The 15,562-nt window shown below is 37.5% G+C and overlaps 1 non-coding gene and 1 pseudogene across 1 annotated transcript; both read left to right on the forward strand.

The window, feature by feature from the left end:
- Window positions 1-5,485: 5,485 nt before the first annotated feature.
- On the forward strand, window positions 5,486-12,907 carry LOC104590660 (caffeic acid 3-O-methyltransferase-like; annotated as a pseudogene).
- Window positions 6,326-6,432, forward strand: LOC148803007 (small nucleolar RNA R71). The gene has a single exon (XR_016081740.1). It is a non-coding gene; the product is annotated as a small nucleolar RNA R71 (small nucleolar RNA).
- Window positions 12,908-15,562: the final 2,655 nt, after the last annotated feature.

Here is a 15,562-nt window from a genome sequence, read left to right on the forward strand (position 1 = left end):
GGGTTTGGCCCAGCCTTTGTTACAAGGCCTAGCCGAATTCACTGGAAAGCCTAGTGAACCCCTTGAGCCCATCACATGGACTCTATGGGCCCAACACTTACACTAAGTGGTCCCTAGGCCAGGCCACCTTGTAACACCCAGGGACTGTGGGCAGATGCAAGATTAACCCATCAGGTATTACCCTCAATGGTCTTACACTCAACCTCTCAGCCCATAATGATCATACACTGCCCGACAAGAGAGGACCTCTCCCTCGGCTGCAAGGAACAGTGCTGCACTCTCTACTCACATGGATCCCGGGAATTAAAACCTTTTTGCAAACAATTTGAAACCATAATATATATATATATATATATTTATATCCGTATATAAAATATATTTTGCAAAACAAATTTCAATGATTGAAATTGGCTGCCGGCAATCTTGGTTTCCATCAGAGAGAGTGCATCCCCGATCATTACCTTTGTCCGACAAAGGGGCTGATCTTGTCACTATGATCACCCACTCAGATGAATTCTCAGACTGTCCCAACATACCCAAGTTTTGACCCCCGTTAAGGATCTCACTAATTGGCATATCAAAGACAGCCCAATCCGACACCTAGTGCAGTATCATAATCGAGTCTAGGGGTCAGGTGTAACTTTCCAGTTTTGCCCACTAATCACCAAGGTCCACGACAATACTGGAAATCTGTTCTGGTTCAGGGTTTCAAGTAAACCTACACTGCATGTACCTCGGGTCTCACCCTGGCAGCTGAGACAGGCCACCCCAACACTTGGCGGCACACCAGTGTCAGCCTTAGTAGGATAAATCTCCCCAGACTTATCCAACGACTGTGAACATTCTAAACTAACACGAGTCTCATTATGTGTCCAGTTTAAGGGTATTACACAGAAACACACCACTATAACATGAATTAAATATGTACTTTATTCATTTACAATAAATGTCATAATGTACATCAATCTGATTGGAGCTAAGGGCATACACTGTCTAACAGCTCCCACTTGCACTTAGGTCCAATCTGGTACAAGCCAAAGTCCTAGACTTTCCACGTGTTTCTCAAACACTTTCTGTGTCAGTGGCTTAGTCCATGGGTTTGCCACATTCTCCGCTGATGCTACCTTTTAACATCAATCTCCCGTAGATCCAGTGTTGTCACACAACAGTGGAATGGGTGATGTGCGGAATTCCAAATTCCAGAATGAACACCTTCATTCATAAGGCAGGCTCACTTACGGCAATGTGATTGGCTTGGGTGTGGACTGTTATCTTTGCTACTTAGGACCCCTGTTTACTTACTTTCAGGAAACAACACACGATCCTATCGTGAAAACATACCCAGATGTAGACTTTCTATCATCTGGATCCAACTGGAAATCGGCATCAATATACCCCTAGATCTGTAGTGAGTTACCATCGAATACCAAACAAAACTCTTTTGTCCTTCGAATGTATTTAAGTATATTTTTCACAGCAGTCTAGTGCTCCTGCCCTGGGTTGGCCTGGAATCTGCTTACCACACTCACTACCTGAGAAATGTCAGAATGAGTGCACAGCATGGCATACATGATGCTCCCTATGATTGAGGCATAGGGAATGTCCTTCATGCCCTCAATCTCCTCAGAAGTCTTGGGAGACATCTTCTTGGAGAGAGTGACTCCGTGCCTGAAAGGAACATTTCCCTTCTTGGAGTTCTCCATGCTGTATTTCTTGACAATTTTGTCAATGTAAGCAGATTGGGATAATCCTATTATCCGCTTCTATCTCTATAGAGTCGAAGACTTAGTATATAGGAGGCTTCTCCAAGGTCTTTCATGGAGAATTGCTATGAAGCCATACTTTTACCGTAGTCAACATTCTTACATCATTCTCAATGAGTAGAATGTCGTCTACATACAGAACCAGAAACGTAACCTTATCCCCACTGGACTTCCTGTAAACACAGGGCTCATCCGGATTCAGCAAGTTCTTATCATGCCATCTTTTAATTCTCTTTATAGACTTTGGCATTTTCATAGGTGGCAAGTCTGAATTCATCCATCTCATTCAATTGCAGCCTCCTTTTAGCCCCTATGGCCTCAATGTCAAAATTCAAGAATTTAAGAGCCCAAGAGGCCTTATGCTCTAATTCTACTGGTAAATGGCATGCTTTACCAAAGACCAACCTGTAGGGGGACATGCCAATGGGTGTCTTATATGCAGTTCTGTATGCCCACAATGCATCATCTAACTTAATGGACCAATTTTTTTTATCAGATGCTACAGTCTTTTCCAGAATTCTTTTGAGTTTCGTGTTAGCCAACTCCACTTGGCCACTAGTTTGTGGGTGATAAGGGGTAGCCAATTTATGTATAATTCCATATTTTTGCATTTACCGCTCAAATTAGCTATTGCAGAAGTGAGTTCCCCTATCACTAATTATAGCTTGTGGAGTGCCGAATCGGGAGAATAACTTCTTCAGGAAGTGTACCACCCTCCTTGAGTCATTTGTGGGCAAAGCCATGGCTTCCACCCATTTAGATACGTAATCAACAACAACAAGGATGTACTTATTCCCAAAAGAATTCGGGAAGGGTCCCATGAAGTTTATACCCCAAACATCAAAGATTCCGCAGATTAAAATATTGGAAAGGGGCATTTCATTCTGTCGGGAAATGTTTCCCGACCTTTGACATTTGTCACATGTGGACACATACCTATGGGCATCCTTGAATAATGTAGGCCAATAAAAACCTGATTGGAAAACCTTGGCTATGGTGCAACTAGCTCCAAAATGACTCCTGCTTCTTTATCATGGCAAAATTGGAGTACCGACTCCATCTCCTCCTCAGAAACGCATCTCCTTATGATTTGATCTGCATACAATTTATACAAAAATGGTTCCTCCCACAGATAGTATTTTACATCAGAAAGGAATTTCTTCTTTTGTTGATATGATAGGTTAGGAGGAATGACTTGTGCAGCTAGATAATTTGCAAAATCAGCATACCAAGGATATGCATATTCTTGAATTGAGTACAGTTGTTCATCCGAAAATTCTTCTCGGATGTTGCTGGTTATCTCCTCTTCTGAGCTTACCTTGTCTAACCGGGAGAGATGATCAGCAGCCAGGTTTGCAGCACCCTTCATGTCTCTAATCTCAATATCAAATTCTTGCAGTAGAAGGATCCACCTGATCAGTCTTGGTTTTGAATTTTTCTTGGTAAGCAAGTGCCGTAATGCTGAGTGATCTGTGTATACAACAACTTTGGACAATATTAGATATGAACGAAATTTGTCAAGTGCAAAGATTACTACTAGCAGCTCTTTTTCTGTGGTGGTGTAATTGAGTTGGGGTCCATTCAAGGTTCTGCTAACATAGTAAATTGGCTGAAAATGTTTGTTCAATCTTTGTCCCAAAACAGCTCCTATAGCAGAATCACTCGCATCACACATTAATTCAAATGGGAGGGTCCAATCTGGTGCTACCATGATAGGTGCATGGATCAATCTATCTTTCAAGGTGTTGAAAGCATGAAGGCATTCAATTGAAAATTCAAAAGTTACTTCTTTCTGAAGAAGGTAGATAGTGGCTTGGCAATTTTTGAGAAATCCTAAATAAACCTCCTATGGAAGCCGACATGTCCTAAGAAACTTCTCATAGAGCGGACAGATGATGGGGGTGGCAAATTTTCAATTGCCTCCACCTTGGCCTTGTCGACTTCTATACCACTGTAAGAGATCTTGTGTCCAAGCACTATGCCTTCTTGCACCATAAAATGACATTTCTCCCAATTCAACACAAGATGTGTTTCTTCGTATCTAGTAAGCACCTGTTCCAGATTATTCAAGCATGCATCAAATGAAGAGCCGAAAACTGAAAAATCATCCATAAAGATCTCAATAAATTTTTCAACCATATCAGAAAATATGAACATCATGCATCGCTGAAAGGTTGCTGGGGCATTGCATAATCCAAAGGGCATCCTTCGGTATTCAAATGTACCATATGGGCAAGTAAAAGTGGTCTTTTCTTGGTCTTCTAGTGCAACTGGGATCTGGTTATACCCCAAATATCCATCCAAGAAACAATAATACTCATGCCCGGCTAGCCTCTCTAACATTTGGTCCATAAATGGGAGAGGGAAATGGTCCTTCCAGGTGGCTTCATTTAATTTTCTATAGTCAATACATACACGCCATCCGGTGACAGATTTAGTTGGGATGAGTTCATTTTTCTCATTTCATGGGTGGGGGCTCACCCAAGAACTGTCAGAAATAGGATAAATGATCCCGTCATCTAATAGCTTAATTATTTCAGCCATTACCACTTTTTTCATGTTGGGGTTCAGGCTTCTTTGGGGCTGAACGGAAGGCTTGCTGTCCTCTTCCATCAAAATTCTGTGAGTGCAGATTGATGGATTAATGCCTTTGATATCCTCTACCTTCCAGGCTATAGCATTTTTGTGTTCCCGCAGCACTCTTAATATTTTTTTTTTTTTTGTAATGGATTCAGTGATGTAGAAATTATTATGGGGAGAGCTGATGGTTCCTCAAGGAAAGCATACTCTAAATGGGGAGGTAATTGCTTCAATTTAAGGGTGGGGGGTTCTTAGGATGATGGCTTACCTGATGGTCCAAGAAATTTGCCTAAGTTCTCTAATTTGAGAAACCCCTTTCCCTTGAATTGAGGCTTATCATTCAGATATGCTATCATGAGGTTTATTTTTTCATTTTCTCCTTTTTCAAGTTCTCCCTACTGGAGGCAGAGTTCAAGAGGATCAGCCATCCTACTTACCTGTAAGCATTCATCAATTGTCATATCAATGGCATCAATCATATAACAAGAATCATCACTAGAGGGTGCATGTTTCATAGCATCAGACATTTTAAAAATTATCTCCTCATCTTGTATCCTAAGGCTGAGTTGTCCTTGTTGGACATCAATCATCGCTTTCCCGGTAGCTAGGAAGGGTCTCCCTAGGATAAGTGGGACCTCCACATCTTCTTGCATGTCTAACACAATGAAATCAACTGGAAAAATGAATTTGTCAACTTTAACTAACACATCTTCTATGATCCCCCCTAGGATGTCTAATGGATCTATCAGCCAATTGTAATGCCACTCTAGTGGGTTGGGGCTCCCCCAATCCCAATTTCTTGAAGATAGAAAATGGCATTAAATTGATGCTAGCTCCCAGGTCACATAACGCTTTCTCAATTTTTAAACTGCCTATGGTACAAGGAATAGTGAAACTCCCTAGATCTTTGAGTTTCTGAGGTAGCTTGTTTAGAAGGATAGCAGAATATTCCTCATTCAAAGCAATTGTAGCCACATCTCCCAGTTTCTTTTTGTTTGCCAATAATTCCTTTAAAAACCTTGCATAGTGTGGCATCTGGGCTAAAGCATCAGCAAAAGGAATATTAATGTGTAAACTTTTAAATATTTCAAGAAACTTACCAAATTCCTTCTCCATTTTCTATTGCTTCAGCCTATTAGGGAATGGAACTTGTGGTTGCTGGTGCATCCCTTGTTGTGCTTCAGGTTGTTCCTTCTTCTGCTGTCTGGTCCCAAGGTTTGTTTCTACCTTGGGTTCAGCCCTATTCTTCTTTTCTACCTCGGGCAACTCTTTTCCACTCCTTAAGGTAATAACTTGTACTTGCTCTCGTAGATTCACTTCAGTGTTGCTTGGAAGAGTTCCCGGCAGTCTGGAAGAGATTAATTGTGCCAATTGCCCCACTTGGTTTTCCAGGTTCTTGATCGAGGCTTCCTGGTTCTAGAACCTAGTTTCTATACTTGCTATAAATTTTTTCATCAGCTCCTCCAAATTGGATTTTGGTTTGGGCCGATGATAAGTCTGGTGGAAAGGCTTGGAAGTATGCTGACTTGGCCAGGACTGGTTTGGATGTCCCCTCCATCCTAGGTGAAAGGTATGGTGACTGCTGTCTTGACAAATTGCTAACATAGTCAACTTGTTCAATAGCTGGCCTAAATTGATCGCCCACTTGGCAGTCAGTACTGATGTGGCCTCCCCCACACAATTCACAAGTAAGAGGCTGCACATGCATGGCAGCTATCTGCATTTCATCAATTTTCTTACTGAGTGCTCCTATTTGTGCTAATAGTGCCGTATAAGTATCAACATTATGCAGGCCATGCTGCTTCCTAGTATGGGTTCTTTCAGAGTGCCATTGATAGTTGTTGGCTACCATTTCTTCAATGAATGCATGGGCAACCTCAGGAGTCTTATTGTTTATGGACCCTCCGACTGCAGCATCTACTATGGTCTTATTTGAGTCAGTAAGACCATTATAGAAGGTCTGCACTTGTAGCCATATGGGAAGGCCATGGTGAGGAACTCTTCTCAGCAGTTCCTTGTATCGTTCCCATGACTAGTATAAAGATTCCCCCTCTTGTTGGAACAATGTAGTGATATCATTCCTCATTTTAGCAATTTTAGAAGGGGGAAAATACTTAGAGAGGAAATGGCTGGTCATTTCATCCCACGTAGCTATTGATCCCGCTGTTAATGAATTCAGTCATGCTTTGGCTTTATCCTTCAAAGAGAATGGGAATAACCTCAACCTAATGGCATCATCACTTACCCCATTGTGTTTGAAGGTGTCACATATTTCTAAAAAGTTAGCAATATGTGCGTTGGGATCTTCGTGGGCCATTCCACAGAATTACACAGTGTTTTGAATCATTTGTATAATGGTAGGTTTAATCTCAAAGTTGTTAGCAGCAATAGTAGGCCTGATAATGCTGGAAGCAGCTCCAGTGAGTGAGGGTTTGGCATAATCCATCATGGTTCTCTGTTCAGCCATTTCTTGAGTTTCTTGAGCTTCTTGTTGGACTTGTCTAGCTGCTCTTAGACGGACACAGAGAGTTCTTTCAATCTCCGGGTCGTAGAGGATCTCCTCCAACTCGACTCTGCTTGTCATAAACTGTGAAAGTCAAGGCATTAAAAAGGCCAATACAACAGAATATAAATCTAAGCTTATCATAACTGAGATATGTACAATGATTTACTAATCATAAATAATTTTGATTATTAAGAGGGATCCGAACCAGCAATCTTATTTACATCCATTAATTGCAGCATCTGCTTTCAGACCTACAATTCTTTTTGTGATGATCAACTTTGGTGGTCAATTTAGTGTCTTCTAGAGGTTGATCCAAGCTATCTTGATGTGGCCAAAACCAACCACTAGTTAGAAGTTGTCACCATGGCAACAAGTTGGGGGAAAAAGTGATGAATTGACTTCACATGACCTTAGAAGGCTTGATTGAAGGCCTAGCCAACCTAATACTAGTTAATCTCACTAAACTGACTTGAGACTAGCTGGTTTGTCGAGCTAACCTAATACTAACTCACAATATGTGTGTTTAGTCAACCAAAGAACAAGCAACATATGAAAAATCATGTGGAGACATGGTAGCCATGTTGATTAGAGTATCAATGCCAAAGCATTCAACACGTGCCCACTACCCACCATGTGCACACCTTTAATTCACATCTTTCTAAAAGCGGTGTTGAGTTTGGGCTCAAAACTCCCCCACTTAGCCAACTCCAATGTGTACCAAACCCTCCTCTCTGTATCCCTCTTACAAGTCACTCTTATACTAGCTTTCTTTTCCACCCTTGGGCGAAATTAGGATTCATAGGTTCTTGATTAGTGTCACATGCATTTTAACCCTTATGGGGGCCGTGGCTGCCTTTAGCTGGGCCTAGATTGATGAAGTCAAGCCTCTAATGTTTTTCTTAGAAGAAGTCTGCTCCACCGAGTGGTCAAAACTCCAAAGAACTTGAGCAAGATTTAGGTGGTGTTTGGTAGTTTTTGGTCCCATTCACGGTAAGATATGGTGTTTTGCTATGTGTGGATATGGTTCCCATCCATAAAATAGTGCGGACAGGGATGGACCACACTCCAATTTATTGCCCATAGTATTTTCTCGTGAATGGTCCACACTATGGTGTGGACAGTTTGTGGGAAGGTTTCAGCTTGCGTTACATTGGTCCAATTACTCTCATTTTATTTAATTTTTTAATAAATTTTAATATTTTATCAATAAAATAATAATATTTAATGTTAATTCTAGCACAAGTATGATGGTTCTCCTTTTCAACTCTTTTTCATTATTTAAATATTAATTTTTTAATAATTTTTATCAATAAAATAATATTTAAAATATTAATTTTTTATTTTTTGATATTTAAAACAATATTTTTTAAGTTATTTAAGAAATGCAATTGTTGTCTGCATATTGATACATTTTTTTTCAATTTATTTACCATATAAAATGCAAAAATTAGACATTTATGATCGACTCTGTAGATTTCCCATAAAATGTATATGAGATACATGAAATCAAAAAGTATGGTGTGGGCTGGTTCACACCACACCTACAAAATGCCACTGTAGGTGTGGGCTAGTCCAGTCCGCACAATCTATCCATAGTTTAGGACAACTATGAACTATGGTGTAGCATGGATTGATCCCTACCATAGGGTGTGGTGTGGACCAATCCACACCCACCAATTTCTCATTAACACATAGAAGACCCCCTTATGCTCCTACCATTTTTAGGCTCCCCTTCCACCTCAACAAGATTGTCTGCCTCTTTAGAAAGAAGCTCTATATTTGAATTTGAATTTGATTCTAACATTTCCAATGTGGGCCCCACTTCATCAGCGTCTCCCTTGCCTACACAAGACACCGGCACTAGCTATCTAACGTCTCCACCTCTTACTGTGGTGCTGACGGAACTCCCTCGGAAAGTTGGTTAAAAAATCCTCTCTTCTGTCAATGTCTCGCAACCCACCTCCGGTCCCCTTCCCCTCTCGAGTCAGTATGTATCGAGTTCCTTCCTTGTTCCTAACAGGGACAACAAAACAGGCGTTGAGGCTTCCCCTGGAACATAGCCCGCCTCCACTACTAACATCTTAAAACTTCGCCTCCCACCACCAAAGAGACTGCCACTCTCACTACAAAAATCTCCCCTACTACCTTCATTGAAACAGATTTAGAGAATTCTCGGGTAGAATGTGCCCAGGCAACCAACGAATCAACCTTTGTCCAACTCAAATTTTCTGTATCTACCTTTACAAAGCCTCTAAGTGAATCCCCTACTTTTGGGAATGTCTTCCAATACCATGCATGCAGGGGAACTCCGAAGCACCTTTGTTATGTTTGTACCTTTGAATTCTTTGTGGCAACTAGCTTCATGAATCCACTCCTAATTAATTTGAGAAAAACCCAAAGGTAAATTTTCATAGTGGTTTGCAGTGGCTCGTAGTCCACCCTGCAGTGGCATGGACCTAATCCATATTCATTGACAACTCTGTGAGGGCACAACTCTATATTTTGGGGCTTAGGGTTTTCTATGAGGGCACAACTATGTATTTCTTCTCCATTAACAACTTCATAGTGGATTTCTTTTCCTCCTTTGCCCATGGAGGTAGGATATAAGTTGAACCATATAAATCAATGTATTTTGTGCTTATTTCTCTTTATCTCTATTTTTACTTTTAGTTTGGGTGCCATTCAGATTTGTTTTATAGAGTTTTTCCACAACAACTTTACCTTTGTTGTGAAATTTTAGTAAGATCTAGGGCTGACTCTTTTTTTTTTGGAATAAAACAAGTGAGTGTGAAGTGTGGCTGCTTCTAAGAGAGATCTAGGGCTTACTCTCGAAAACACGCATGATTCCAAGAGGGGAACAAGGCCGAAATGTTCCAAAATAAAAGAACCATTAAAGAACTGGTGAGTTGAGTTGGTTGGCCAGTTAGCTAGTTACGACAAGGAAGAATGGTTGAAGGAGTCTGACTCCACCCGTACTCTATAACTTAACCTGTCATACCTAAGTGTTGATTGAAGTCCAAAAGACATCACCATGAATACTTTTCTCACTGCGATGCTCAGATTGTTTGATCTTCTTATAATTTTGAATCTTGTGGGGGATTGTTGGTGGGAGATTCAAATTTATAAGAATCTCTCTCCTTCTCTTGTTTTTGTCCTTTCCTCCCTTGAATGACTCATTGTCCCATATTGCTTGGGAAAGGAGTGAGAGTGGAGTATATTTGTAGTTTTGCTCCTTCTATGGGTATGGACTCATAGGAGGAGAGGACTATAGATATTCCATGCATGTGAGTGGGGTTGGGGGTGCTTTTCACACGCGCGCATCGAGTCTAGCCGGGGCGTGGGCGTGGGCGCATGTATGTGTATGTGCGATGCACTGAATCACTTTGTTTTAAAAATTCTAAAATGACACATTTGTGTCCATTCGGGCTGAGAGCACTCTATAAAAGGAGTGTTGGCCAACCCGGTCAACACACACACCATTTTTCAGACATCAATCTTTAGTGATTCGTGGAGGTCTGGTAAGCGAGTGCACGCCTACTAGTGGCCTGTGGGTTGTTTTATCTTGGCGACCGGTTTGCGATCACCAGACTGCACCGTAGGGAGCAAATATAGTTTTAAGGAGAGTGACCAAGTGGCACGACTCAGCCCTCCATCTTCCTACAATTCCCAGTTTCGAGTTCTTGCAACAACTTCAAATCACTACAACTTTGGTTTGGAAAGCGATTACCAATAAGTTCCATTTGCTTTCTCTTTACTATTTTTACAACATCAGATCAGGTGGCTTAGCTCCCTTAACACAAGTGATGGTTGGTAAATTGGGATGACAATACGACCCACCCCAATCTGGGCCCCGCATTTGACCATTGGTAGGGTCATATTCTAATCAGGGACAGGGTGGGGACAATATTTATGTATGTATGTATACATGTATATGTATATATCATATTATAATTATAATTAACACATGCTTCTAATGGGGTGAACCTAATCAGGTTCAAGTCCATCATATTATAATTATAATTAACACATGCCTCTATTGGGGTGAAACCAACCAGGTTCAAGTCCAATCCAAGCAATAATTTTAGGTGAGTTACAAGTCTATAAAATTTAAATTTTTATTAGTTAATTTTAAAATTGTATTAATGTTATTATTTCTAAATTAAATGCATCTTAAAATAATGTAATTAATATTAAAAAAACAAGTGGTATCTATTTCTCTAAATTTAAATTAAGACTCAATTGGTTTGGGCAAGTTAAAGTCCAATTATATTCAAGCAACATTTTCAGGTGAATGACGTGTCATGAAATTTAATTTTTTATCAATTAATTTCAAAATTTTATTGATGTAATTATTTCAAATTTAAATAGAACTTTAAATTAATGTTATTAGAATTTGGGATTGCAAATTGTATTTATTTGCCTAAATTCAAATTGACCTTATGCACTGGTCGGCCAAAGATTGAGGGAAGCGTTTTAATACTCACAATTGTCTTCTACTTGCACCTACTCACATTAACACGCAGTACCCTTTCCAACCAAGGTTCAAAGTATCGACACGTATCGGCCCATATCAGCTGATATGTATCATTTCGGGACCCCCCTGATATGCCCCTACAGTGGGTGTATCGGGTTTCTGACTAGTTCAGGGGGTGGAGGAGCCCAAAACCGCCCCCCTGAGCCAGTTTTGAAAAAAATAAAAAAAAAAGAGTAAAAAAACAGTATCAATATCACCTGATACGCGGGCGTATCGATATTTTGAATCTTGTTTTCAACTATTTTACTATCAATCCTCTAGCAATCTATATATTCCCCATAAATAGTAGTCTATATATAGTCCATCTTTGTGGCTTCCAAATATTACAAAAAATTACTTAACTCTGTAATTTCCTTCTTTATTTCTTTTTCCTTTTTTTTTAATGGACTGAAATAATAGTGTTATTATTTTGATCTATAGGTACCATTTGAAAGATGTTGTTCTTCAAGGTGGAATTCCTTTTAATAAGACCCATAATATGTCTCTATTTTGAATACCTTGGGAAAGATTCTCGATTCAACAAAGTTTTTAATAGAGCAATATCAGATCACAGTATAATAATCATGAAGGCTTTGAAGGTCTGAAAGAGGTGGTGGATGTTGGAGGAGGGATTGGAGTCATGCTCAACTTTATCACATCTAAGTATCCTCAAATTAAGGGTATTAATTTCGATTTGCCTCATATTGTTGCAGATGCACCATCTTATCCTGGTATGACTTATCTTTTCCTTTGCATAATTATCATTATTTACTAGGTAGAGAAATTAGCAATATTTCTGCTTCCAATTTTATGGTATTTTAGTAAGAAATTTTAATTCTTTGTCATCAGGTGTGGAACATGTTGCAGGGGATATGTTTGAAAATGTCCCACAAGGAGAAGCCATTTTAATGAAGGCGAGTTACTTTTTTAATTTTTTTAAATAATTTATTTCTTACGAAGATCATTCATAAAATATTTTAAATGAATTATTATAATGGGACAATATAATTCACAAAGATCATGCATGCTATAATCCGAAATAGTTCCTTGTAACTTATAAATTGTTTATTACAATTCTTGATTTTATATAATATATATAACCAAGAAATATTTTCAATTATTGTTATTTATTTGTGTTAAAAGAAATTAATTTATCTAGTAAACTGAGTTTTGAATTGTATTTAAAAGGTGCATGAGACTTGAATTAATCCCCCCGTACGTATTATTAATTTAAAAGCTCAATTATATTATTCGTAAAAGAATTTCTTTTCCTTTCTTAAACACTTGTAGTTCGTACTTCATGACTGGAGTGATGAGCAATGCTTGAAGATATTAAAGAACTGTTGGAAAGCTCTTCCAAACTCGGGAAAGATTATTGTTGTGGAATACATTCTTCCAGAGGCTCGAGCAGCTGGGATTAGTGTGTTGCCTGAAGTTGTAGATTTAATAATGTTATCTCAATGTCCTAGAGGAAAAGAGAGGACTTATGAAGAGTTTGAAGCACTGGCAATGAGCTCTAGATTTTCCAGTTGTGAAAGACTTTGATGTGCTTATGACATGTGGGTTATGGAATTCCACAAATAGCAGGGGTTTGTTTGTTTGTTTGTTTTGATGAAAAAGTTAGTGTAAGGTTGTGACTGTGAGAGAGTTTTATTTGTAAGGGTGGGGACTAGTCTATATATCCTAAAGTCTGAATATTTTATCAGGTTTATAATAGTCACGTTAATATTTTCTCTACAACATAATTAGAAATAAATTGAGTCACTGAAAGCGGCTTTCCTGTGTTATCTCTAGCAGGTAGCTACACTCTAATCAAATTTGTTTTGTAATTCCCTGGAAGCTCGCCACCAAGGTTTTTGAAATCAACCCGGAGAATGAACCAGTCAGGGGTCCAGTTTTTGGGTCAAACAGTCGGCCTATTCTGATAAAAAAATAAAAAAAATAAAAAATGATTAAAACTATTCAAACAGTTTGAACAGTTAATCGTCCGGGTGAGTGGTTTGTTGATCAAAATCAATGGTTTTTAAAAAAATCCAATTTTAGGGAAAAATGGAACTGATCACCTAACCGATTTTCGGTTTTTCCGATCCGACCATCCGATCCAGTTTTGAAAATCATGCTCGCTATAAGAATGGGATGACAGTCACCACCTAATTTTTGCAAGAAAAATCAAAAGAAAAGAAAAACAAAAATATAGGGAGAGAAAGAAGCATGAATTTTGAAAACCTTCTACTAGAAAAAGCATGACAGCCAGATTGGCTATTAAAACCATTGTCTTAGGCAAAAGTCGATTGCCGATTTTGATCAAATCAGCAGCTTAGACTGAAAGAAAAGATGTGCTTCTTTTCTGAATCTCCGGCTTTGATATTCAAATGTGGTAGCCAGAATCGCCGGGAAGCCCAGACTGACTTTGCAAGATAGACAATGAAACAAAAGTGGTGTGAGCTGGCCTTCATGACCGCCGACAGAGATATATTTTAAAAGTATTATTATTCTGCACCTTTTTTGGCGGTAACTGACCCGTATGGGTCACATTAATTTAATTTATTATTAACGGGGACTCATATAATGCATGAGTTTTGTGGAACGGGATCTACTCCTAACATTGGGCGCCTCACATACACATCCACTGTGCATTGGGAACATCTCCTGTGAAAAATAATTTACAAGTACGGGAGATATTCCTAATGCATGGTAGGATGTGCTTGTGAGGCACATGTGAAGCACCCTATGTGAGGAGAAGATTTGGTCTCGGGTTTTGTTAAACCAAAAGCTATACAATAAAATACATAAGAGTATAAGACCAGTCTCTTGTTTTATATTTTAATTTTCAGATAATTAATAATTATTTATATTTTGAGAAAATCTATGATGTGGGATAGACATGGTATCAAAAGAGTTTTGACCAATCAAAACCCACCCATGATTTCTGATAAATAACACCTGATTGGCTACCACACTTTATGATTCTAGTTGATTGGTCATACATTTTTCAGATATCATATATTTTCCATATTATAGTCACACCCTTATATTTTATATACTACTTTTAGTTCTTTTTTTTTACAAGACAAAATAGCAATCATTAATTTCAGTTAGGGTTTTAAAGTATTTCCAATTGGCTTGGGTTCAACAATTTCCTAATTAAGTCGATCAGGTCGAATCGATTTCAGCTTGGCCATTTGTAAATCAACCAAAACCAAAATGACCCAATCATATACATATAGTAAAATTTTATACTTTAAATATATTCTTTTAATAATACTGCTATAATTTTTAAATTTAAATTTAATTTTTAAGTTTAAATCTTTTGAACCAACTAACCAAGCTAAAAATTGACACAAACCGATAAAACCTAAATTGGATGGTTTTCACTAATGGTCGGTTGAACAACCTACAACAAAATTGAACTAACTTGTGAATACTCTTAATTTCAGCCAAATTAGTAGTCTAATCTCTAATAAATAATAATAGTTTAATCCTAAATAGTTACCGAAAATTAATAGAAAAAGTACACAATCATTAGAAATAATTTACAATAAAAATACAATAAATAGCTAATAAAAATACAGTAATTATGAAAATACAATAAATAATAAAATCTATTAAATTAGTCAAAAAATAGTGCAATCTCCAATATAATTTCATCACTAATTACTACTAATCAATAAATTATAACAAAAATACATAATTGTGGAAATTAAATTTATAAGTATAATAAATTAAATTTAAAAAGTTATACAACAATAGTTTGATCTCCAATAATATTAAATATTTTCTACTACATAAGAAAAAAAATATATATTTTTACATAATTAACGAAAATAAATTTACCATAAAAATACAACAAAAAATTACTGAGAATACAATAAATATTGATTTCAGTATATATAAATATTTATTAAATTTAAATTAAGGTTTTAAAATTATTATTAATAATAATTATGTTTTTCTTTAAATTATTTCTACAACTATTAATTGATTTAAGAGAAATATTATTTTTATAATTAGTATAATAATAATTTAAATTATGGCTCTATTTTTTACTATCTATTAATTTTTTTTGAAAGTTATTATATATATGTTTTTATTTTGAAGCATCGATATTTTTTAAAATGTGATTTAGTTATTAAATTTTTTGATATGTAAAATATTTAAAAATAAGTTATTTACAATAATATTTATTTTTATAAATAGTAT

The sequence above is a fragment of the Nelumbo nucifera genome, chromosome 1 (assembly GCF_055504915.1).
Source record: "Nelumbo nucifera cultivar China Antique chromosome 1, China Antique-T2T, whole genome shotgun sequence".
In the NCBI taxonomy this organism is placed as follows: domain Eukaryota; kingdom Viridiplantae; phylum Streptophyta; class Magnoliopsida; order Proteales; family Nelumbonaceae; genus Nelumbo; species Nelumbo nucifera.